This window comes from Hemitrygon akajei, chromosome 22 (genome assembly GCF_048418815.1).
Source record: "Hemitrygon akajei chromosome 22, sHemAka1.3, whole genome shotgun sequence".
Taxonomy (NCBI): Eukaryota; Metazoa; Chordata; class Chondrichthyes; order Myliobatiformes; family Dasyatidae; genus Hemitrygon; species Hemitrygon akajei.
In genome coordinates, this window is record NC_133145.1 from 55,475,083 (window position 1) to 55,502,085 (window position 27,003).

Genomic DNA, 27,003 nt, shown 5'->3' on the forward strand with positions numbered 1-27,003 from the left:
CAGGGCTGAAATGGCTATCACGAGAGGGCACAGTTTTAAGGTATTTGGAAGTGGATACAGAGGAGATGAGAGGAATAAGTTTTTTACGCAGAGAGTGGTGAGTGTGTGAAATGGGCTGCCAGCGACAGTGGTGGAGGTGAATAGGATAGGGTCTTTTAAGAGACTCCCGGATAAGTACATGGAGCTCAGTAAAAATAGAGTGCTATGGAAAACCCTAGGTAATTTCTAAAGTACATGTTCGGCATAGCATTGTGAGCCTGTATTGTGCTGTAGTTTTTCTATGTATCTGTGATTTTGTAGGTTTTCCTTCTGACTGTGTGGGTTTCCTCCAGGTGCCCCGGTGTCATTCCAGATATACAGGTTAGTAAGTTAATTGGTTACATGGGTGTAATTGGGTGGCATGGGTTCGTTGGGCCAGAAGGGTCTGCAACTGTGTTGTATCTCTAAATAAATAAATATCTATTACCCCACTGCACTGTAAAAATTTTATTTACACAACTTTTTATAATGTTGTTTACATCGTAAATGTGCCTTTATTTATTTATTTATTGAGATGCAGCACGGAATAAGCCCTTCTCCTTCTAGCTATGCTGACAAGCAACAACTCCCAACTGATAGGCCTTTGAACTGTGGGAGGAAACCAGAGCACCCAGAGGAAACCCACATGATCACAGGGAGAACGTATAAACTCCTTACAGGTCAGTGCTGGGAATTGAACCTTGGTTGCCTGTACCCTAAAGCATTATGCTAACCACTACACAACTGTGCCGCCCCGGAATACATGCAGGTATTTATGTATTTATGCACATTTTATTCCAGATCTGTACTTCTAACTTTATTTTTTATATAATTCTTTATTCTTTTATAGTTGTTGAATGTAGTTTTTTTGTTACATGTCACAAATTCCTAATACATGCAAATATTTATGGCTAATAAAGTTGATCCATGATTCTTGACCCTTGAACCTTGAATTCAGTGCATCGAGCAGCATCTATGAGAGGAGAGGAATTGTCCACATTTTGGGTCAAAACCCTGCAATAGGACTGAGAGTGGAGAGGGAAAATAGTTGGTTTTGAACCTCCTACGTACTCCAAAATCTTCCAAGTTGTCCTCTTTCCTGTGCACTTCCAATTGTAGTGTTCACCAGCCAGGGCCCCAAGTTTGGAATTCCACAGAGACATCGCTCCTTAGATCCCACAATCCTTCATTCCACATTCCGCTTCTCTGTCCACCTTTAAATCCTCTGTAATGCCTAAGTTAGGCATTAAGTTCTAAACTCTTTGTGGTTTAGAAGAATGGGGCTAATGTCACTGAAATGTATAGGATCCTGAGGAACACCACAGGTAGTTGCTGAGATGTTTTCAAGTGTTTCCAACTCCTGAATGAATGGACATGCAGTCATTGCAAGATTATGGTACGGTCACTTAAAACAGAGGTGCTTACGAACTTCTCATTCACAGAGAGCAATGAATCTCGACAATTCCCTACCCCAGAAACTGGATCATCAGGGATATTTATGGAGAAAGCAGATGCAGTTTTGAAAGATCAGAGGGTTGTTAGGCTATGGGAAACTAGCGACCAAGAGCAGACCGAGCAGAACTGCCATGATCAAGTCGGCAAGACGGGAGTTTGAGGCCTAGTGTTTGGGATCCTGGTCACTGGAAAGTCTGGAGTTCATGGTTCTCATCCAGGGTCTTCATTCATCGTCATTAGTGACCTGGGGTCAATACCAAAGATTGAAACCCAAAGGTCGACCAGCTATCCAGAAGTCAAATCCCGATGGCCAGATCCTAGGTCTACGAGTCTGAAAGTCTACTGGGAAAGTTGAAGGCCTAACATTTGCAAATAGGTGAGTCTACTGGAGGCCCAGAGAGGCCTATCTGTGTGTGTGTAGGTGGATGGGGGTGGGGGAGGAATTGGGCTTGTTTTGCTGTTGTTGTTTCATTGCTGCTGTTCTGCAGAACATGGTGAGCATGCTATGTTGGTCCTAGAGTTGTGACTCTAGTGGGCTGCCCCCAGCACGTACTTACATTTTATTGGTTGTTAATACAAACAACTCACTTCACTGGATGTTTTGATGTAAAAGTGATAAATAAATTAATCTGAATCTGATTATCCTGAATGGTGGGCTGGCTTGAGCTGGCCTACATTTTCTCATATTGGTACTTCTCTGGTCATCTGCCCTAACATCTCAAAGGGATTGATTGATAATGCTCTTGTGATGTTTTGGGAAGTTAATACCTTACATCAATAGCACGATACACTAGGTACAAGCTGTAGCTAACTTTTAAGTAAGGATACATGACAGAATGTTCAGATTTATGGATGCAAAGACTGCCAAAGTGAGAGGCATCAGGTTAAATCTTGACACTAGTTGAATTGCAATTTTAGCACTGTATTAAAATTTATTGGAGGACTTTGGAAAATGGAAGAGTTGTATGGCATGCAACCAAAATGAAATTTCAAAAGTACAAACGCAGGAGGTTCTGAAGATGCTGGAAATCTTGTAAAATGCATAGAAAATGTTGGAGGTCAGCAGGTCAGGCAGCATCTACAGAGGGGAATAAATCTTGATGAAGGGTCTCAGCCCAAAATGTCAGCTTTATTCTGCTCTATAGTGCTGCCTGTCCTGCTGAGCTCCTCCAGTATTTTGTGTGTACAGTAATTTCAAAAGTTTGCTTTTTAACAAAGTTCGGTAAGACACAAGAATGGAGTTCCAGTGAGTAATTATCAGAATCAGAATTAGGTTTGTTATCACTAACACATATCATGAAATTTATTGTTTTGCAGCAGCAGTACAATGCAGAAAATATACTATAAATTATCATAAGAAATATACGCTATGTAAAAAATTAAATAAGTAGTGCAAAAAGAGACCAGAAATAGTGAGTTACTGTTCATAGATTCATTGTCCATTCAGAAGTCTGATGGTAGAGGGGAAGAAGCTGTTTCTAAAATGTTGAGTGTGTGGCTTCAGGCTCTTGTACCTCCTCCTTGGTGGTAGCAATGAGAAGAGGGCATGTCCTAGATGGTGTGCATCCTTAATTATGGATGCCATCGTTTTGAAGTGTTGTCTGTTGATGGAGAGTAGTCTAGTGCCATGATGGAGCTGGCTGAGTTTACACACTTCTGCAACTTTTTCCAATTTTGTGCAACAACCTCTCCATACCAGACAGTGATGCAACTGGTTAGAATGCTCTTCATGGTACATCTGTAGAAATTTGCGGGAGTCTTTGGTAACATGACAAGTCTCCTCAAACTCCTAATGAAATATAGATGTTGGCACACCCTTTTCGTAATTGCATCAATATGTTGGAGTCAGTATAGATCTTCAAAAATGTTGAAAGCCAGGAACTTAAGGCTGCTCACCATTTCTAATGGTGACCCTTGATGTGAACTGGTTTGTGTTCCCTCAATTTCCCCTTCTGGAAGTGCGCAATCAATTGCTTGGTTTTGTTGACATTGAGTGCAAGGTTGTTGTCCTGACACCACTCAACCAGCTAGGCTAAAGTACTGTATCTGGTCCTTGACTGAAAACATTGCCTCCACAGATGCTGCCTGACCAGCTGAGTTCCTCCAGCAGCTTGTTTTCTGTTCTAACTGAACATTGGTTAAGACATCATGGATGGCATCCTCCTGTTGTAACAAAGAATCCCTTGATATCTTTCATGTAGGCTCAGGAGAGCCAATGGGGCCTCACTTTAGCATCTCATCCCAGCAAGGGTATCTCCAACTAGAAGGATCTTGGTGCTGGTGGTCTCCAAAGTGGAACTTGAACCCAGAAACATGAGCTTGAGACACAAGTGCTACCCTTTGAGTTGGAACAGACACATGCTAAGCAGTGACTATGAAACTCTGGGCCATATCACACTGGACCCATCCTTCCCCCATCTCTCAGACCCCTGAAGGCATGGCTATGGTTGGTGTAAAGCTGAAGATTCCAGTACGGTGTATCTCTGGTCTCTTGGCTCAGTAAGGTGAATGACATCCCCAGGCTGGGTAATGAGTTGAGAAGTGCCCCACATCTGACCCTTAACACTTTCTATAGTGCAGTGTGTAGGCGTGGGAGTCTGTGGTGCACCGACCAATCAACTTGAGAGTTATTCTTGGTTGCCCTCACCATATGCCTGGCCTGCTGTGTATTTCCAGTGTTCTCAGTATTTCTCTGCTCAGTCTAGGCAGGAGTGCTGTACCTCAACTATCTGCTGTTACTGCCCTACAACACTGAATGTAGCTGGACCTACCCCGTGAGAGAACACTTCACAAGCTGAAAGGCATTCATTACCTAGCTTTGCTCAGTACTGATCACATCTCCTTGGAAATCTAGATAAAACCATTTCTTTCTGGACATTTATCACCAATTGAGAAAATAGTTAGATTAAAAGGGACACCACTCCAGAAACTGACTTTTCTTTTCTATGTTGTTAATGGATTCCCGACATTCTTAAGTTATTCTCCTGCCTACGAGTATTAGAGCGCCTTGTGTCTCTTTCCCTTTCCTTCCTCCCTTCTTTTCCTTTCCTTCCTCCCTTCTTTTCCATTAATTTCTCCAACCCCTTGCCCTTCTCTCTTTTCCCATTCCTCATTCTGACTCCCACCTTACTCCTTCTGTTCACCTCACTTGTCTATCCCTTCCCTTTGGTGCCCCTCCTCCTTCCCTTTCTCCCATGGTCCACTCTCCTCACCTATCAGATTCCTTCTCCTTCAGCCCTTTACTTCTTCTACCTACGAAGTCCCAGCTTCTTCCTTCATCCCCTCCCCTCCCCCACCTACCCATCTTTCCCCTCACCTCGTCTAACCTATCACCTGGCAGCTTGTACTCCTTCCCCTCCCCCACCTTCCTTTCCAGTATTGATGAAGGGTCTCAACTCTCTGTCCTTTTATGTTGCTTCTCCTGCTGAGTTCCTTCAGCATTTTGTGTTTGCCTTTTAGCACATTTTTTAGTCTGCAACTCACTTTGGATCCTGTTTCCAAGCATACCATCCCTGATCTGGAATGCAGAGATTATTAATAATAGGCAGGCATTGGGCATTTATATTTCATCACCAAACCTTTTTGCTAGTTTGGGGTTGTGACCTTCCATTGTCAGATTTGGCAGAGGTGGCTTATACAATTAAAGACATGATACAGTCCTGATGAAGGGTCTTAGCTGGAAACGGTGATGGTTTAATTTTTTTCCATAGATGATGCCTGGCCTGCTGAGTTCCTCCAGCATTTTGTGTGTGTTACATTTAAAGATGAACTTTCTTGATGGAAATGAACCCGAAAAACATCAATAATTCCCTCTCTCTCTCTCTCTCTCTCTCACACACACACACACACACACACACACACACACACACACACACACACACACACACACACACACACACACACACACACACACACACACACACACACACACACACACACACACACACACACACACACATACTTTTGTACTCAGATGAATGGGAGACATAAACTGCCTGCAAGAAGGTGAATGGTTCCTGTTACATTATCTATTTGAGACAATTGTAATGATTTGATCTGTTTGAACAATGTGGAAGGCAAACTTTTCACTGTATCTTGGTACATATGACAGTAATAAATCAAACACTAAACCAAGTCTTAACAATCTATGAATATTTATCTAAATATTTTTACATGATAACAAGAGCCATTATGTTACCTAAGTAACACAATGACAGAAAAGCTAAACTTTACTTCCTTCAAACTCACCCACTTCGAATCCCAATTTCCTTCAAGGAGAGAAAGTGGATCTGTGGCATTGAGGTAAAGGATCATATTCCCATGGTCTATACATTAAGCAAAGGTTGATAAGTTCTTGATTAGACAAGACATCAAAGGTTACAGGGAGAAAGCAGGAGAATGGGGTTGAGAGGAAAAATAAATCAGCCATGATGGAATGGTGGAGTAGACTCGATGGGCTGAATGGCCTAATTCTGCTCCTGTATCTTATGTTAAACAGCAGAGGGCAAGTGGCCTACTCCAAATTGTTTTTCTATTATTCTGTATCAAAGGATCCACCCTTTTCCAGCATGCATCTTTAGTGTTGATGCAAGTTCTGATGCAGGACTTCAACCCAAAACATCAGCAATTCCTTTCCTCCACAGATGCTGCTTGACGTGCTGAGTTCTTTGAGCAGATTTTGTTTCTTCAGATTGAACGCCTAAGTTGGTGCAGTCTTTCATTGATTCTGTAATGGTTATTATTCTATTGTGGATTTATTGAGTATGCCCCAAAAAAAAGAATCTCAGGGTTGTATATGGTGACAAATATGTACTTTTTTTTCAAGTCAAGTCACTTTTATTGTCATTTCGACCATAACTGCTGGTACAGTACATAGTAAAAATGAGACAACGTTTTTCAGGACCATGGTGTTACATGACACAGTACAACAACTAGACTGAACTACATAAAAAAACAACACAGAGAGAAAAAAGAAACTACACTAGACTACAGACCTACCCAGGACTGCATAAGTGCACAAAACAGTGCAGGCATTACAATAAATAATAAACAGGACAATAGGGCAATAGGGCATAATAATAATAATAATAATAATAATAACAAGTTTAATAATAAACTTACTTTGACCTTGACTTTGATTCCAGCATCTGCAGTCACTCTTGTCTCTAGACCATTAGTTGTCTACTTGGGGAAAATTGTGCTATTTCAAAGATGGTTGGACAGGTATATAGACTGGAAAGGTTTAGTGCAGGGGTTCCCAGCCTGGGGTCAGTGGACCCCTTGCTTAATGGTATTGGCCCATGGCATATAAAAGGGTGGGAAGCCCTGGTTTAGAGGGATGTGGACTAAATGCAAGCAAATGTGGGCAGCTCACCAAGGCAACTTCTCGACATAAACGAGTTTGGCTAAAAGACCCATTTACCCTGCCTTATCACTATGATTCTAAATGGCTGACACCCAAGGTTGATTCAGTTGTTCTCCTTCCTTCTCAATCTCCTATTGACAACCATGTCCAAGATCGGTATTTTTCATTGGCTTGCTGATGGGGAGAGGCCTCCTTCAATGCAAGATAAAATTTCACCAAAGACCTACATGCACAACAACCTTTAAAATGAATAGGTCAATGCAGATCTACTATGAAATGTAGATTACTAGATGTTTTGTAATAGAATTTCATTGTTTCTAATAATGGTACCCATGGATCAATATACTGAACTGGGTGAAGTACGATATCCTATGATTTATTAAGAAGGAATTGCTTTAAAGTTGTTTGCCAGAAGTGTATGATTGAATACCACATTCACTGAGGGGATAATTTGATTCACAAATTTAACCGTACTCAGATTTTGATTTATGCACAGCAAAGTATTTCTGAAATGTTAGGTACTCATAGCGATCTGATCTCCAACTTCTTTCAGACTGCTCTAATTAAAAACTTAAGGCAATTTAAAATATTTCTTCTCATCTTGAGCTTCTTTGTTTTAACTGCAGTTTCTTTTCTTTGCTGTCCTTTTTCAAGAACAATAACTTTTAATGGTGAAGGTGAAGGAAAAATAAACAGAGGAAGCAGGTCTAAAGAGATGAGGCAGAACTTCATGCTACAGGTGTTTACAACAAGAGCATTCAGCTACAGAGAGAATCAGAATCAGGTTTATTTTCACTGACATACATCGTGAAATGTGTTGTTTTGTGGCAGGAGTACAGTGCAAGACATAAAAATTACTATATTACAATAAAAATAGAAAAATACATCATGTAAAAGAGGAATAGCAAGGTAGTCTTCATGGGTTCATTGCCCTTTCATAAATCTGATGGCGGAGGGGAAGAAACTGTTCTTAAAATGTTGAGTGTGAACCTTTAGGCTCCAGTACCTCCTCGGTGGTAATGAGAAGAGGGCATTCCTGGTTAGTGAGAGGCCTTAATGAAGGATGTTACCAGAAGGTAGAAGAGAGAAAAGGGACTGGCAAGGGTGGTGTCATGGGTGTCTAGAGTTGTTAGGTACCAACCTCACTATCTGCCCCACAATGTTTCCTGCTTGAAGGGAAAATGCAGAAATGGCTTTGATTTATTGGTCCAGATGATCTCTTTACATGCTGTATCAGTTATGATTTTATAATTCTATCTGTATCCATAACTAAAGAGTGTCTGCAGACTAAAGTGGACACAGTGAATCTTACAAGCTTGAGTGTTACCATGAGAGGGTATCATATTAACTGATAAAGGTTGTGTTAATTCCTAACCACAGGGAAAGTCTACAAAAAGTGGTGGAAACAGCCCAGTCCATCACAGGCAAAGGCCTTCCCCATTACTGAGTGAATCTATAAGGAGCACTGACACAAGAAAGCAGCATCCGTTATCAAGGACCTCATTACCGAAGCCGCACTCTCTTCCCACTGCTGCCATTGGGATTTAGGTACAGCTACCTTGGGTCCTACAGCACCAGGTTCAGGAACAGTTATTACTCTCCAACCATCAGGCTCCTGAAGCGGTGTGGATAACTTCACTCATTTCAAAACTGAACTGATTTCACAACCTATGAACTCAACTTCAAGTGCTCTACAACTTATGCTCTCAGCATTATTTATTTACTTTTTATTTATTATTAGCATGATTTGCCTTCTTTTGCACTTTGGATGTTTTTCAGTCTTTGCTGTGTATAGTTTTTCCATAAACTCTAGTTGTAAATAGTATAGTTTTTCATAAAATCCTATAAATGCCTGCGAGAAAATGAATCTCAAGGCAGTATGTGGTGAAATAAATGCATGTACTTTGATGATGAATTTACTTTGAACTTTGAAGTTCATTACCAGACCTATTCAGGGGTCAGAGAGGACAGTGCATTGGCAGCCTGGCTGTACTTTACTTCAGGTCAGCCATTGCGGAGTTTCCATCATCGGGGCCTGCTCAGCTGTGGATCAGTTCCACCGCGAGGAGAACACGGGACCATTTTGGGATGAAACCCCCACTCTCCCAGCAATGATATCAGCCAATTGCTGAGAGAGCAAGAACTAAATTATTGAGTGGAGATTTTGGCTCTAAACTCCTGCCTGATTGTTCTGCTCTAACCTTGAGACTTGTAAAAAGCCTTTAATGTACAGAGAGGTGCTGACTGTTCTCCCAACCCCCCTTAATATGCAGCTCACATAGAAAACTGTTGAGATGGCCCAGAAAATAACTTTGTTCCCAATAATGAATTCCCAAAGCAGGAGATAAACTCAATGTTTGCTGAAGTTCTGCCAGGAACAGAGAGACAGAGATTCTTTCCTCTGCTCTGTTCCAGAAAATAATCTAGCCGTACCCAGCTCTTGATGGGGTTCCACAGTCAACTTTTGTTTAACAAATGTCTGACTAGAAACTTAACAGAACTTTTAGGTTTTTATTAAAATATTTTGCACATGTCATCCAAAGATTGTGCCGTTTTCCAGTAGAAACCACACCGGATGGGATATTGGAATTAGTCACATTCATTATAAGTCAACTCTGAGTGGGTATTGATGACATCATCACCCAACTGATGATGTCATCACCATGCTTGGCATGGATCTGTCTTGCCTTCCAACAGAAATCTGGTCAGAAAATTGCAATCTGCTACTTTTGTTCTTCATGCAGGATTTTGGGAGGCATGAAACAAAGTCCCTGGTTGAGCATTGATTTTTTTTTTCACTGAACAGCACCCACATTGTTGCAATGTAAGCATTCATTTCCAGAGGACTGGAATATAAAAGCACGGATTCGTTTATAAGGCACTGATCAGGACACATCTGGAGAATTGAGGGCAGTTTTGTGCCCCATAACTAGGAAAGATGTGCTGGCACTGGAGAGGGTTCAGAGGATATTTACGAGAATGGTTAACACATGAGATGACTCTGGGCCTGTACCCTCTGGAGTTTAGAAGAAAGAGGGTGTATCTCATTGAAACCCACTGAATATTGAAAGGCTTAGATAGAGTGGACATGAGGAGATACTCGCAATAATGGGAGACTCTTAAGATCAGAGAGTACAGTCTTAGGATAGAAGGACACCACTTTAGAACAGAGATGAATCAGAATTTCTTTCACCAGAGGGTGATGTCTGTGGAATGCATTGCCACAGATGGCTATGGAGACCAAGTCACTGGGTAAATTTAAGGCAGAGGTGAATAGGTTCTTGATTAGTAGGGGCATCGAAGGTTATGTGAGAAGGCAGGAGAATGGGGTTGAGAGGGTAATGAATCAACCATGATGGAATGGCAGAGCAAACCTGATGGGCCAAATAGCCTAATTCTGTTCCTATGTCTTATCATCTTATGATCTCCCCTTTCCCCTCCCAGTCCACACGCAAAGTTTCAATGAGACATTGGATGTCCCTCTGCCTCCACAGATCCTGCCTAACGCAAAGATGCGCAAATCCCCATAATCTCCTGTGGTCTGATTGTGACAAAGAGTCTGATCCTTCCATTCCAAAATGAGGTGGGGTCTGTCTCATTGCCCAACAATGCCTCCTCAATCCTTTCCCCTTACACTGATAGCCCCCAGCCCTTTTCATTTTTCCCTCCTGCCTTTGTTTCCCACCATCTCCATACCAGCCTATGTGCCAGACAGAGAACCCTATAACCAGGCAAACCTGCATCGCTCCCTCTCCATTGGACAGTGTGTGTATAGAGTGGCTGCTCTGACCTCAGGTCCACAAGAGGACTGGAGGCCTGTTCTGAGGTTGGAGGACTGTCTGTGCTGACTTTTGTTAGGGCATATTCTGGAGTTAGGCTATACAGCAAATATTAATTTCAATCGCAACCAAACTTCAGATCTGAATATGGAATGTAGCTTAAATTTAAAATGCAGCTTGGAACAATGGTCTTCCTGAAGCTACATCTTAGAGTAAATTGCAGGCCAGGAAATATCCAATTGGCTGAGATGTCTGCATATGCATGAATGCAATCAACAGCCCATTGCATGAATATGATTCAGTAATTAACTCATTTTGGGTACATTGGTGGAAAGATCCAGAGATTTACAAAATTATGTGTAACTCAAAAAAAAGCATTATGATGGCTTTGTAACTATAGAAGTTTTTCTTTAACATATAAAAATGTGCTGTCATGTTGGATCAGAGAGCCTCTTGCTTGAGTGATTCCAGTGGTTGTCAGCTCAAGTGTGTCCCAAATAAAGACTTTTATATCTACCAGCTGTGTCTCTGTGGTGACTTAATTGACAGTCACAACAGTGTGAGTGGGTGCTGTGTGTGGGGGGAAAAGGGATTGCTTTGCTGTTGTTGTCTTGTTGTTTGTTGTGTTCTGTGTTGTTCTGCCGAGCATGGACGGCATGCTATGTTGGTGCCGGAAAGTGTGGCGACACTTGTGGGCTGCCCCCAGCACATCCTTAGGTTGTGGTGGTTGTAAATGCAAATGATGCTTTTCACTTCATGTTTCAATGTACGTGTGACAAATGAATCTGGGGCCATCGGCTTCCTACTCTAAATGGAAGAAAACCACAAAAGCAGTTTTTAAAAGCAAGGATGTTCTAGTTTGGCTGTTTTGTTAGTAACCCCCAATTTGGTGTTGGGGAGCAAGCACCACACTCTTTCAATGCACTAAAAATGGGGTAAAAAAAATCACAATCTCTGGGCTGTTATGCCTTGTGTGAGAAAGCAGAAGTGTATTTTCTTGGGCTGAATATCTCTTCAACAGATTTTTTAATGAGTCATCTCTCTCTGAGTTAAAGCTGTAATCCATCAGGAATAGTTAGTGTGCTGACTTGCAGCCTATGTTAATGGTCGCATTAATGATTCAGATTGAATTGTTTATGTTTGGCCTGTCCATCTTAAATCAATACCAGAGAAGATTTGCAGTAACAATGCGAACTGTGATCTGTGTGAAATCGTAGTTTGGTCAAAGTTAACTATCTACCGTTGGTTTAATTAAATCACCATAATTTCTTTTAATTCATTTTTTAATATGGTTAAATTATATTTTTGCTCTTTTGCTAAGGAAAATTACTTTTGCACATGAGATTTAATTTTAAAACACAAATGTAAAGTGTTACTCTCTTGTTTGGCAGTGTTGCCTCTATGAACTGTCCTGGGTTTTATTAGAAAGGAAAAGGAACCAACCTTCTATTGGTCCGTTAACATGAGTACATGTAGCAATCATACCCAATGGGATCCTTTGCAAAATTTGTGAAACTGGTCAAAAGCGCAGTGCTGTGGTGTTTAATATATATAAAACCTTGCACTAACATAAGAGTGTACGATTCCTGACAGGGCTGTGTGCAGAACCTCTACACACCACATCGTTTCTGTGCTGCGAAGAGCGTATGAGCTTAAAGACGAGAAAATCTGCACTTGCTGGAAACCAAAGCAACACAAAATGCTGGAGGAACTCAGCAGGTCAGGAAAAGAGTGAACAGTCGACATTTCAGGCTAAGACCCTTCATCAGGGAGTCCATAGATGCTGCCTGGCTGCTGAGTTCCTCCAGCATTTTGTGTGTTGCCTGAGCTTACAGAGCTTTCTCCCCAGAACCCACCTCCCTCCAGTTGCACGAAAATCAGTCACAGATGTGAGGGAACTTCAAGGGAAAAGGCACAGGAGGATCCTAAGCATGGACAACCCATGTGATGGTGTGCTGCAGTCAAGTCCAATCTCACACGGGATAGAACATAGAACGGTACAGCACAGTACAGGCCCTGCAGTCCACAATGTTCTAACCTCTTAACCTACCCCAAGACCAATCCAACTCTTCCCTCCCGCAGAGCCCTCTAATTTCTTTCATCCGTGTGCCCATCTAAGAGTTTCTTAAATCTTCCTAATGCATCTGCTTCTATCACCACCCTAGTGTGCAGGGTATTCCATACTCACAGCACTCTCTGTGCCAAGAAGCTAATTCTGATATCCCCCTATACTTTCCTCCAAACACCTTAAAATTATGCTTTATCGTATTAGCCAATACTGTCCTGGGAAAAAATCTCTGGCTGTCCTCCCAATCTATTCCTTTTATCATCGTATACACGTCTATTAAAACTCCTCTCATCTTCCTTCACTCGAAAGGGAAAAGCCCGAGGAAAAAACGACATTTTCTCAAAGGACATGCTCGCTAATCCAGGCAGCAGCATGGTAAAACTCTTCTGCACCCTCTCTAAAGCCTCTGCATTCTTTCTTTCTTTCTTTTTTTATTATAATGCAGTGCAAAATATGCCCTTCCAGCCCTTTGAGCCATGCCACCCAACAGTCCCCTGATTTAACCCTAGCCTAATCATGGGACAATTTACAATGACCAACTAACTGGAAGCAACCGTGAGGCGATCAGAACTGAGCACAATATTCCAAGTGTGGTTTAACCAGGGCTTTATAGAGCTGCAATATTACCTTGTGGCCAAGACTGGGGGTGTAATGGACAGTGAGGAAGGCTATTTTGATTTGCAGCGGGATCTGGACCAGCTGGGAACATGGGCTGAAAAGTGGCAGATAGAATTTAATGCAGACAAGTGTGAGGTGTTACACTTTGGTTGGACCCACAGGGGTAGGTCTTACACAGTAAATGGTAGGGCACTGAGGAGAGCGGTAGAACAAAAGGTTCTGGGACTACAGATACATAATTCACTAAAAGTGGCATCACAAGTAGATAGGGTCGTAAAGAAAGCTTTTGACACATTGCCCTTCATGAAACAAAGTATTTGAGTACAGGAAATGGGATGTTATGTTGAAGTTCTATAAGACATTGGTGATGCCTAATTTGGAGTATCGTGTGTAATTTTGGTCACCTACCTCCAGGAAGGATGCCAACAAGGTTGAAAGAGTACAGAGAAAATTTACAAGGATGTTGACAGGGTCTGGAGCAACTAAGTTATAAAGAAAGATTGAAGAGGTTAGGACTTTATTCCTTGGAATGTATAAGATTGAGAGGAGATTTGATAGAGGTATACAAAATTATGAGGGATATAGGAACATAGAAAACATACAGCACAACACAGGCCCTTCAGCCCACAAAGCTGTGCAGAACATGTCCTTACCTTAGGAATTACCTAAGCTTACCCGTAGCCCTCTATTTTTCTAAGCTCCATGTACATATCCAGGAGTCTCTTAAAAGACCCTACCGTTTCCACCTCCAACACTGCTGCCGGCAGCCCATTCCATGCACTCACCACTCTCTGCGTAAAAAACACCCCTGACATCTCCTCTGTACCTACTTCCAAACACCTTAAAACTGCGCCCTCTCATGCTAGCCATTTCAGCCCTGGAAAAAAGCCTCTGACTATCCACACGATCAATGCCTCTCATTATCTTGTACTCCTCTATCAGGTCACCTCTCATCCTCTGCCGCTCCAAGGAGAAAAGGCCGAGTTCACTCAACCTATTCTCATAAGGCATGCTCCCCAATCCAGGCAACAGCCTTAGAAATCTCCTCTGCACCCTTTCTATAGTTTCCACACCCTCCCTATAGTGAGGTGACCAGAACTGAGCACAGTACTCCAATTGGGGTCTGACCAGGGTCCTATATAGCTGCAACATTACCTCTCGGCTCTTAAACTCAGTCCCTCGATTGATGAAAGCCAATGCACCGTATGCCTTCTTAACCTCAGAGTCAACCTGCGCTGTAGGTATAGATAGGGTAAATGTATGTAGGCTTTTTCCACTGAGGTTGGGTGGGACTACAACAAGTGATCATGGGTTAAGGGTGAAAGGTGAAATGTATGAGGGGAAACTTCTTCACTCAGAAGGAAGGAACTACAAACACAAGTGCTGCATGCGAGCTCGATTTCAATATTCGAGATAAGTTTGGATAGTACATGGATGGTAGAGGTATGAAGGGCTGTGGTCCCAGTGCACATTGATGGGAGTAGGCAGTTTAAATGGTTTCAGCAAGGACTAGATGGGCCAAAGTGCCTATTTCTGTGCTGTGCTGTAATGTGCAAATACATAAGAGGGAGAATGAATATATATAAGACACACCAGCAGGTTCAGGAACAGTTATTACTCCTTCACCGTCAGGCTCCTGAACCAGCCTGGATAGCTTCATTCACCCCAGAAACTGAACTGATTCCACAACCTATGGACTCACTTACAAGCAATCTACAACATGAGCAGCCCACTCGGGGTCAGGAATCTGATGGTTGAGGGGTAATAACTGTTCCTGGTAGTGTGGGAACCTGAAGTTCCTATACCTCCTTCCTGATGGCAGCAAGAACATGGCCAGGATAGTGGGGGTCCATGATGAGGTATGCTGCTTTCCTGCAAGAGGAAATTATTCCCAGCACAGCTCAGACAGCAAGTAAAGTTTTCTCTACCCTGCTCTGGCACCTTGCCTGAGACACAAACCTTTTTCAATAAAGACTTTGAATTCAGATATATCCTCAGGAGATCTCAAAGTACTTTTCAGTGTTGGAATTACTGGCTGAACTCTAGTTAATGTCTTGTTTTGTGGGCCAAGTTACAGACCACAATGTTTAGCGAACAACAGCAGAACCATTGCACGGATCTCCTCTGTTTCAGGGTTGAATCTCAGTCGGTATACCAGAAGAACACGTTATTCTTCTTAAAGTAGCCCCATACAATCTTTGATATTTACCTGAACTGGGAGTTGGTTTAGATTCTTGATTGGTCAGGGCATGAATGTCATAGTCCGGTCCGTGTTGTCCGTGTTCCAGTTCATGGTCCGGTCTGTGGACTCCAGACTCCGGGTCTTCTGGCTGTCCCTTGTTTCAGTTGGGCTTAATCATAGGCACCTGATGCTCGTCTTGGGGCTGGGAATATAAGTGGCCCTGGGATCGAGTGTAGGTACTGGTTTGTCTTGTCAGTATCCTAGCCTTGCCTCTGTGGGGTAAGTCAGGCTGGCTTTGCCGTTACCCTGCGGTTGGATCCGTCCCTTCCTGTCCTTGCCTCTGTTGGGTAAACCAGGCCATCTCTGCCATTACCTTGAGGCTAGACTGTTCCCTTCCCTTCTCCTTCTCTCTGTAGCCCTTGGCTGGAGCCTCGCCTGATACCTTTTGCCTGGAGCCTCGCCTATTCTCGCTGTCAAGTTCTACTGTCAGAGTAAGACTGGAGCCTTGCTGTGCCTAGATAAATAACTGTCTCTTTGTGTCCTCGCCTTCACTAGGTAGGTCTGGCTGTTTGCCGCTACCTAGTGTTGTGAACCATCTTGTCATGTTCAGCTTTCTGTGTATGAGTCCCGGGCCTACGTCCTGTTCCCAAGGAGAAGTCCCGGCTCTGTGTTCCACGTTCCTGTCTCCCAAGACCAAGGCCGAGGCCCTGTGTTCCGCGTTCCTGTCTCCCAGGACCGAGGCCCTGTGCTCCGCGTTCCTGTCTCCCAGGACCGAGGCCCTGTGCTCCGCGTTCCTGTCTCCCAGGACCGAGGCCCTGTGCTCCGCGTTCCTGTCTCCCAGGACCGAGGCCCTGTGCTCCGCGTTCCTGTCTCCCAGGACCGAGGCCCTGTGTTCCGCGTTCCTGTCTCCCAGGACCAAGGCTCTTCCAGTTTCCTTGCACAGGTTAGTAGGTTAATTGGTCATTGTGAATTCCTGAGGCCTTATGGTGATCGGGGTTGACCATAGATGTTGTGTCCTAGCTGTCTACCTGATAACGCAAGCCAGGACAATACGATATGGAGAGCAAGCTGTTGCCCATACAGCCTGCTTCCCCTCTCCACACAAAGGAACAGCAGAGACTGATGCAGTTTGGCTCCAGCGGCATCACAAGAGTTGCCAGTCAGCACTGACTCAAAGTTGGACAACCTTAGGGACTCCAGCTCTGGGTTTTCCCTCAGGATTTACTCCCAAAGCCTTCCTCATGAGTGGATATAGCCTCAAGGCCGTGTAAGTTTAATGTCAGAGTTCTCCTTCTCCTAGATGATCAGCCAACCATGGCTAACGAGCCCAATCTGACCGAAGCAACTGGTTTTAAGGCAAGAGTAACCTCTCTTTTCCCCATTTCCTGTCGGTAGAAATAGTTCCACCGGGCTTAGTGGCTCGGTCACACATGAAGGCCAAGAGCTGGACTTGGTTGTCAGAGGCTATTTGAGATATAGGTCATAAGGAGCATTTAATAGGTAGTGGGAGCTTATCCCCACCACCACCCCCTGGTCATAACCTGTGATTACGTTGGGATTCTGGATGATCCAGAAGAGCCTGTTCCATGTTGTATCTCTAAATAAGCAATAAAAATAAATCTGAGAGTGATGGGACATTCAAGATCAAAAGCAAATAAACATGAAATGTGGCGATTTTGCCAATGTGAGGAAAGGAGATATTCAAATAGCAGGGTGACGTTACAGATCCTCAAGGCTCAGAATCAGATTTATTATCGCCGGCATGTGATGTGAGATTTGTTAACTTAGCAGCAGCAGTTCAATAAAATACATAACATAAAAGAAGAAAAAATAATAAACTAATAATAAGTAAATCAATTACAATATATGTATATTGAATAGATTAAAAATCATGCAAAAAACAGAAATAATATACATTTAAAAAAGTGAGGTACTGTTCAAGGGTTGAATGTCCATTGAGGAATCGGATGGCAGAGGGGAAGAAGCTGTTCTGGAATTGCTGAGTGTGTGCCTTCAGGCTTCTGTACCTCCTACCTGATGGTAACAGTGAGGAAAGGGCATGCCCTGGGTGCTGGAGGTCCTTCATAATGGACGCTGCCTTTCTGAGACACCGCTTCTTGAAGATGTCCTGGGTACTTTATAGGCTAGTACCCAAGATGGTGCTGACTGAATTTACAATCCTCTGCAGCTTCTTTTGGTCCTATGCAATAGCCCCTCACGCCCACCCCCCCCCCCCCCCCCAACCCCATACCAGACAGTGATGTAGCCTGTCAGAATGCTCTCCACGGTACATCTATAGAAGTTTTTGAGTGTACTTGTTGACACACTAAAGCTCTTCAAACTCCTAATGAAGTATAGGCGGTAACAGCTGCTGTGCAAGTTAAGAAGGGAGATTACTGGTGCCTTATAACAACTCACTCTGGGCAGATGGAGCTCGTCAGCCATGTTGGCCTTCATTTGTTGGAGACTTGAGTACAACAGCTGCAAAGAAATGTTTAAGATGTTGGAAAAGATCGTAATGTTGCAGCTCTATTGAACTCTGCTTAGACCATGGTTGGAGTATTGTGTTCAGTGCTGGTCACCTCATTATAGGAAGAATTTAGAGGGTGCAAAGGAAATTTACCAGGGCGTTGCCTGCAATAGAGAACATGTCTTATGAGGATAGGTTGAGGTTGTTCTCTTTGGGGCAAAGGAAGATGAGAGGTGATTTGATAGAGGTGTACAAGATAATAAGAGGGATTGCTCAAGTGGACAGCCAGAGGCCATTTTCCAGGGCAGGAATGACTAATACAAGGAGGCATAATTTTAAGGTGATTGAAGGAAAGAATATGGGAGGTGGGATGTCAGAGGTAAGTTTTTTTTTACACAGAGAATGGTGAGTGTATGAAATGCCCTGCTAGGGGTAGGGGTAGAGGCATATACATTAGGGGCATTTAAGAAACTGTTTGATAGACACATGTGCGATAGAAAAATGGAGACCAAAGTAGGAGGGAAGGGTTAGATTGTTCTTAGAGTAGGTTTAAAAAGTTGGCGCAACACAATACAAGGGCCTGTACTGTGCTGTACTGTTCTATATCCATGCAATATTGAAAACAGAGGCAATCAGGTGGTGTTGAAAGCATCTTGAAGTGTACAGCACTGCAGTTCGCAGTAATCACATCAATGAATTACTAAAAGACTTAAAACTGGCCCCATAGCCATCCTCCATGGTACAGTTTCAAATACACTTTTCACCTTTTAAAAAATTGATCCTCACCTCTTTAAAAGAAAGAGGCTGTGTTGCAATGCTCTCTGTCTGTCGCTGTTTCACCTTTGTTCCACCTCACTCCTCTCCACTTACATCTTATCAAAGTATAAAAACTTTATCCCCTTACCAATGCAAGTTTGGCCACGGTTCACTGAAAGTACATTGCTGGGAGAAGGTTGAAGAAATAGGGCATAAATCGCAAAGAAAATCCATTCTTTTAAGATAGAAAACCCAAAAGGAGAAGTGATTTATCAGTGGCTGACAAGACAAATTAAAGATGGAATTAAATCTCTGGGAGGAGCTTATAAAGTAGTCAGAAATAGACATACTGTACTGTAGGTCTGAGGATTGGGGGCACTTTAGAACTCAGACCAATAAACTATTTTTTAAAAAAAAGTTAAGTAAGAAACATAAAAGTGGACTGAAAGAGTTTCCGTAAGGGGAAAAGGTGAGAGAGGGCAAATATGGGTCCTTCTAGAGACAGGAGAAGTTATGTGGAGATTCAGGAAATGGCAGAGGAATTAAGCAACTGTCTTGATGGAAGGAGATGTAAAAATCTTGCCAGAGGTGTGAGAAGATGAAGAGTCTAGCAAGAATGAGCAAATAAACACAAGTCAAATAATGCTACAACAAAAAGCTAATAAATTCCAAGGACCAGATCATTTACATTCTTGAGTTTTGAAAGACGTGGTTATAGAGTCAATGGTTGTCAGCTTCAGATATCTTGTAGATTGGAGGGCAGCAAATGTGAGCAAAAGGAGGGAGAGAGAAAATAGAGAACCAGCCTGTTAGTCTGTTACCAATTTGCACTAAAAGCATCCTCTCTGGGTGCATCATGGCTTGGTAAGGCAGCAGAGTGGTATGGACACAGCTCAGCACAGCTTAAAAACCTGCCTCCCCTCCATGGACTCTATCCATACACCTCACTGCCTCAACAAAATTCACTCAACTTCACTTGCCCCATCACTGAACTATTCTCACGCCCTATGGACTCGCTTTCAAGAACTTTTCACATCATGTTCTTAATATTTAATGCTTATTTATTTATTTTTATTTCTTTCTTTTTGTATTTGCATAGTTCGTTGTCTTTTGCACACTGGTTGATCGCCCAAGCTGGTGCGGTCTTTCATTGATCCTATCGTGATTATTAATCTATTAAGGATTTATTGAGTATGTCCGCAAGAAAATAAATCTCAGAGTTGTATATGGTGACATATATACTGTATCTACTTTGATAATAAATTTACTTTGAACTTTGAAAGCAGCCAGTGTAATCAAAGACCCCACCCACCCCAGACATTCTCTCTTGTCCCCTCTCCCATTTGGCAGAAGATACAAAAGCCTGAAAGCACGTCCCACCAGGCTCAAGGACAGCTTCTATCCCACTGTTATCAGACTCTTGAATAGACCTCTCTTACACAATAAATTGGACCCTTGGAGGGTCATAATCTACCTTGCTATGATCTTGCACTTCATCTTTATCTACGCTGCACAATATCAATCCCAATTCATGACATTAGTAGGGAAAATACTGGAATTGTTAATAAAAGATATAATAACAAAACACTTTGAAAATAATACAAATATTAAAAGAAAATTCAGCGATGTTGGTAGAGGCAGATACATCAGGGACATTTAAGAAACTCTTAGATAGGGACACGGATGAAGGAAAAATGGATGGCTATGTGAAAAGGAAGTTTTAGAATGAACTTGGAGTAGATTCAAAGGTTGGCCAATATTCTGAGCCACAAGGCCTGCATTGTGCTGTAATGTTCTATAAATTACATTTACAAGACAAAAATTTTGCAGAGAGAGTGGTAGGTGCCAGGATTTCCAGGGAAGGTGGTGGAAACAGATAGGATAACAACATTTAAGAGGCATTTTCCCAGGCCCATGAACACAATTGAGGATGTGACCAGTAGAACGGAGAAGAGGGAACTAGTAGATACAATATCTTCAGCAAAAAGAACAAAGAGTTCTGCAGTAGAGCCCTGATCTCAACATCGTTGAGGCTGTCTGGAATTATCTGGAGAGACAGAAGCAAACGAGACAGCCAAAGTCTGCAGAAGAACTGTGACAAATTCTCCAAGAAGCTTGAAACAACCTACAGTACCTGCTGATTTTGTTATAGAATTATATGACAGCATACCTAAGAGAATTGATGCAGTTTTAAAGGCAAAGGGTGGTCATATCAAATATTGATTTGATTTAGTTTTTTTTTTACTGTTTTCTGCTCTTTATAGTATTTTTGGATATTTAGAAACTTTTCATTTCATTATTTTTGGAAGTTTTTACATGTGTCTAAGACTTTGGTATGTTTGAAATCTCAGAAAGCTTTCAGCAAAAATCTACACAGGAGATTGGTCAAGCAGGGTTAAGTGGGAAATACACTGACATAGATTGAGAACTGAGAGACAACAAACAGACCCTTGCCAGCTCACGGTGAAGAACGGGATGCCACAGGTTTGGTAGGATTGTAAATAAGGAGAGGAGGTAGAAAAAATCTTCAGGGGGGCATAGAGGAGTGAGTGAGTATGGATAGGAAAGCTGTTCTTTCACTTGGGTGCACAAAACAGACCATGAACTTGTTAACAGGCGAGAAACTGGTGTAGACGTTAAAAGGGACCTGGGAGTACATGTGCATAAATGACTGAAGTCCAATATTCTGCAGCAACAAGCAACTGGAAAGACAAATGGTTTGTTTCCCTTTATTGGGAAAGGAGCTTTATGGAATTGTGAGGAATGTAAAGAGGTCTGTGGAGGAAGGCAATCTTATTGGATCCTAGGGAGACCCATCTTAATACTTTCCACGTTTTTGGACTCCTTACTTCCACCCCAGGTGGCAGAGTGCTGATACGTCTCTAGCAAAGGAGGCATAAGGAGCTCCTTCCCTTTGTAACACCTGCTTAGCCCCCCCCCCCCACTGATCAGGGTCATGTGAAGCCACGGGAAGAGGTGGTGGATGGTCATGTGAGCAGCTGGGGTGCATACCACAAGTCCTGGTTATGTGACCTCTAATGCCAGGCAGACAGTCTCTGAAGAGTATTGATAACGGCTGAGGGTCACCCGTCTTGTAAAGACACTGTCCAGAAGAAAGCAATGGCAAACTACTTCTGTAGACAAGTTTGCTAAGAGCAATCACGGCCATGAGCCCTTGATTGCCCACGTCATTCGGCACGGCACATAATGATGATGATGCCCTAGGAAAGGATGTACTTGTCGTAAATGCAATGAAGATTCATTAGACTTGTTTCAGGAATGGTTAGTTTGATGTATGAAGAGAAACTGAGTAGACAGGGCCTATATTCTCGAGAGTTTATGAAAGTGAGAGGAGAGAGATATCATTAAAACTTATAAAGTTTCTTCGGGCCTTGACTGGGTGGATGCAGAGAGAGTATTTCATGTGGCTGAGGAGCCTAGAAGGAGGGATGACAAGCACAGAATACAAGGTCGGGCATTTAGGACTGAGCGGAGGAGAAATTTCTTCAGGCAGAGAATGGTGAATCTTTAGGATTCTCTATCCCAGGTGACTTTAAAGGTTCAGTCACCAAGTTAATTTACAACAAAGATCAACAGATTTCTATGCTCAGTGGCCACTTTATTTGGTACACCTGTACACCTACTCGTTACTAATCAGCCAATCATGTGGCAGCAACTCTGTGCATTAAAAGTATGCAAAGATGGTCAAGAGGTTCATTTGTTGTTCAGACCGAACATCAGAATGAGGAAGAAATGACTCTGACCACAGAATGATTGTTGGTGACGGGATATTTTGAGTATCTCAGAAACCGCTGATCTCCCGGGATTTCCATGCACAACTGCCACTGGAGCTTACTGAGAATGCTGTGAAAAACAAAGAAATATCCAGCGAGAGGCAGTTCTGTGGGCAAAATGCCTTATTAATGGGAGCAGTCAGAGGAGAATGGCCAGACTGGTCCAAGCTGTCAGGAAAGCAACAGTAACTCAAATAACCATGTGACACAACTGTGGCGTGCAACAGAGCATCTCTGAATTCACCTTAAAGTGGATGGGCTACAGCAACAGAAGACCCACAAGACTCAGTGGCCACTTTATAAAGTATAGGATGTCTCTTTTAATAATATTCCATAATAAGGGAATCAAGGAACACCGAGGTGGTGCAGGGAAATGGCACTGAGGTAGAGAAGCTGAATAGCCTGCAGCTGTTTCCATTTCATTTACAACTTTGTTCATTCTCGGCAATTTTATTATTTTATATTGATGGTTCCTTGTTACCAACCAGAGGATTCCTCATGCATTCCCTCAAACCTTTCTTAAGTTCAAAAATTAGCTGAGTGTAGAAATCCATCGTTAGGCTACCTGTGTGATGTGGTAGGGGGTAGTACTGGGCTTGGTACTCTGGCCCCAATCCTTACAGTGTATCTCAACAATTCAGCTGATATTCCCTTCAACGGATGTCAACCTACAGGGTCATTTTATGTATTGTACTGATTTGAAGAATACATCTCACGATGCTCTAAACACGTCATCAGCCATGTAGCCTGAGGACATCAGGTGTTTCGGGGTTTTAACATCAGACACCCTCACCCAGTCAACCCAGCCATGACTGATCAAACCATGACTTGTGTTCATGTAGCCTGTGCTGTGGATCCCCATGGACTTGCTTTCTCCATCCAGAGACAGTTTGAGGCTTTCGCTGCTGCCTTGGTAATGTTGCCGATGTCTCTCTGCCTCCTTGTACCAGTTGAGTCTAATGCGCTGAGGACGCTGGGAAGAAACTGCCCAGCCATGCCCTTTCAATGGGCATACACTTTGCCTTCCAACGGTCACTTGTATCTGGCAATCTTCCTCTCATGGGCCTCCTCCAGACACTCCTCCCACAACAATGTCAGCTCCAGCAAGATGCCGTGTTTTGCTGCCTCTGAGACCAGGAGGATGTCTGGTTTCAAGGTGGTCTTGATGATGCGCAGTGGTGTGGGAACTTTAACTGGTTCTCCAAGTCAGTCATGAGCTGCCTGTCGTAAGTGGCTTCACTCTTAGACCATAAGACCATACGATATAGGAGCGGAAGTAGGCCATTTGGCCCATCAAGTCTGCTCTGCCATTCAATCATGGGCTGATCCAATTCTTCCAGCCATTCCCACTCCCCGGCTTTCACCCCATACCCTTTGATGCCCTGGCTAATCAAGAACCTATCTATCTCTGCCTAAAATGCACCCAGTGACTTGACCTCCACAGCTGCTTGTGACAACAAATTTCACAGATTTACCACCCTCTGGCTAAAGTAATTTCTCTTGCTTCTGGTTGCTCTCCAGCTCTCACAAACATGGGAGCTCGATTGGAGGGTTGAGTTTGTTTGCTGTTACTGATTCTTAAGAAGATTGCTTCCATGACATGACTCCCACAACAGATGGTCTGGAGCATCAACCTTCCCCCAGCCATACAGATTGGATGGGCTGGGCAAAATGTCATACGCAGCCTGGACAGGGAACTTGATTCGGTGTGGCTCTGCTCACTGCTTTGGTGGACCTCAGTTCACCCAGAGCTGCTCTAACTTCCTCCTGGAACAGCTGGTGCTTCTCCCTCCCCTTAGCCATGTCCCACCTGCAGACTGGGAAGCTTCCTGGGCCAGCTCTTCCTTGGGTCACTGCCCCCACCAGGATATTGTGGCACAGCTGAGATTCTTCCACTCTCCTCTTCCTCCCGGTCTTCATCATGACCCCTGCCTGGGCCACCTTTGGGTGGCTGGACTCCCAAAACTGCATCAGCTCTCTAGCTCTTGTCACCTTGAACTCTTCCTCCAAAGATTTCAAGGGCAGCTGCAGTTTGGTGTCCTTTCCATAGAGGGCGCTGCACCTGAGCGTCCTAGGCAACCCCAATCACCTTCGGAGAAAGTTGCTGACCTCTCTAGATTCTCGACAGTGGAAATTGAAATTTCATATACCAACAATGGCCAAAGAATCCTAGGCACTCTACAGCTGCCACAAAAAAAATCCATGGCATGTGTGACTGATGATAAACCTGATTCTGATATGGATCTCTATTGTAGACTGAGAGTGGGAAGGGGCCAGCGAGAGGGAAATCATGGTTGGAAGAAGGGGAAGGAAGAGGGGAGGGAGTGGGAAACACCAGGGAGACATTCTGTAATGATCAATAAACTAATTGTGTTTGGAGTCAAATAGCCTTGCCTGGAGTCTCAGGGCTGAGTGTGTCTGCACCCACACTACCCGTCACCCCTGGCACTCCTTCTCTGCCACCTGTCCCACACCCCTCCCGCGGCGAGCCATTCCCAACATCCTTTACTCCTGCTATATTTACAAACTTGCTCTCCACTTCACGTTGACAAATACTGTAGCTGAATTTCAAAAGTGGAGTTCAAGTGAAATGTTGCTGTGCCTCCTACACCCAGAGGACAAACTTCTATTGTGCTGCTTAATAAGAATTGTCAAAAATCAAAGTAAATTTATTATCAAAATTCTTATATATTACCATATACTATCTTGAGATTCATGTTCTTGCAGGCAATCACAGGAAAAATAGAAATACAATAGAATTTATGAAAAACTATATATAAACAGTGACAAACAACCAGTGTTCAGAAGACAAATTGTTCAAATAATAATAATAAAAATAAATAATTAATTCTGAAGAAGTTAAGTTGTAGAGTCCATGAAAGTGAGTGAAAGTTTGTGAAATCAGTTCAATGTTCAGGTAAGAAATTAGTTCTGGAGCCTGATGGATGTAGGATAGTAACTCTTCCTGAATCTGGACTCATTTGACCTGGTCTCACCCTATCGCAGATATTGCCTTTGTCCTCTCCATTCCTCCTGCCGTCTTCTCTTCCACATCAAATTATCTATTTTATCTCTCTTACTCTGTTCTGACCTGATACATTAACTCTGCTTTTCTGCAGCTGCCTGACCTGCTGAGTATTTACAGAATTGTCTGTTTTTATTTCAGATTGCCACCAACCGCAATTGTTTTAAAAAGTTTTCATCTACCGGCAGATTTTCTTCCCCAGATTTTATGACAATCTGAACCTCTGCTTCTTTAAAAATACACATTTGTTTAGTTACTTGAGTTTATATTCCCCCGCCAGCACTGGGGGTTCTCTCCTACAAGTCCAATGAGTTAACTGTGATACTACCACACCCCACATTTATACCTCAAACAGGCAACCTTAAAACAATGTATCTTGTTCTCACATTGCTGTGTACAGGAACTTGTGATGTGCAGAACTTTGCTGCAGGGAACGTTCTCAGAAAATATTCTGAGGGATGCTGAATTTGTTATTTTGAGTCATGGAGTCTCAAAGCACAGAAACAGGCCCTTCAGCCCAACTCATCCCTGCTGACCAAGATGCCCCATCTAAGCTAGTCCCACTCACATCCTTCTATACCAGATTCCCAACCCTTTTTATGCAATGGACCCCTACCATTAACTGAAGGGTCCTTGGGCCCCCAGGTTGGGGACCCCTGCTCTATACCTTTCCTATTCATGTACCTGCCTAATGGACTTTTAAATGTTGCTATTGTGCCTGCCTTGGCCATTTATATATCTGCCTATGTATCTATCAATCTATCTATTTGTCTATTTATCTATTATCTATGTATTCATATATTATTTATCTATTATCTTTCTATCTGTCTATATCTATCTATGATAACGTGCGCTTCTAGCCCAACGAGCCCGTGGTACCCAATTACCCCCATGTGACCAATTATCCTACTAACCTGTACAACTTTGGAATGTGTGAGGAACCCAGAGAAAACCCACACAGTCACGGGAAGAGCGTACAAATTCCTTACAGAGAGCAGTGGAAATGAACCCAGGTCACTGGTGCTGTAATAGTATTACGCTATTTTGCTCTTATGCAGGCTTGTTCTATGTACAGTATGTACCACCTTCTCTGTGGAAATAATTGCATCAAGTTCCTGTTAATTCTTTCCCCTCTCAACTTAAACCTGTGCCCTCCAGTTCTTGATTCCTTGACCCTGGGGAAAAGACTTCGTGTTTCATCCCAGTTATGCTCCCTCATGATTTTACACACCTCCATAAGAGCATCCCTCAATCTCCTATGGTCCAAGAAGTAAAGTCTTAGCCTGCCCAAACTCACCCAGTAACTTAGTCCCTCAAGTCTTGGCAACATTTAAATCCAGGGCTTTCTTTTAATAACAATTCTAATTTACCTTTAATCTGTAGTTTTTGATTTAGTTGGGTATATTCATTTTTGCTCACACTATTGACACAGTTCACCGAGATACAGGAAAAGTGATGGCCACTCATTTGACC

General features: G+C 43.0%; 1 protein-coding gene and 1 long non-coding RNA gene across 2 annotated transcripts in view; one reads left to right on the forward strand and one right to left on the reverse strand.

The window, feature by feature from the left end:
* LOC140714750 (endonuclease V-like) overlaps positions 1 to 27,003 on the forward strand; it is a 268,236-nt gene that overhangs the window by 167,067 nt on the left and 74,166 nt on the right. The window lies entirely within an intron of this gene.
* Positions 1 to 27,003, reverse strand: part of LOC140714749 (uncharacterized) — a 35,804-nt gene that overhangs the window by 8,422 nt on the left and 379 nt on the right. The window lies entirely within an intron of this gene.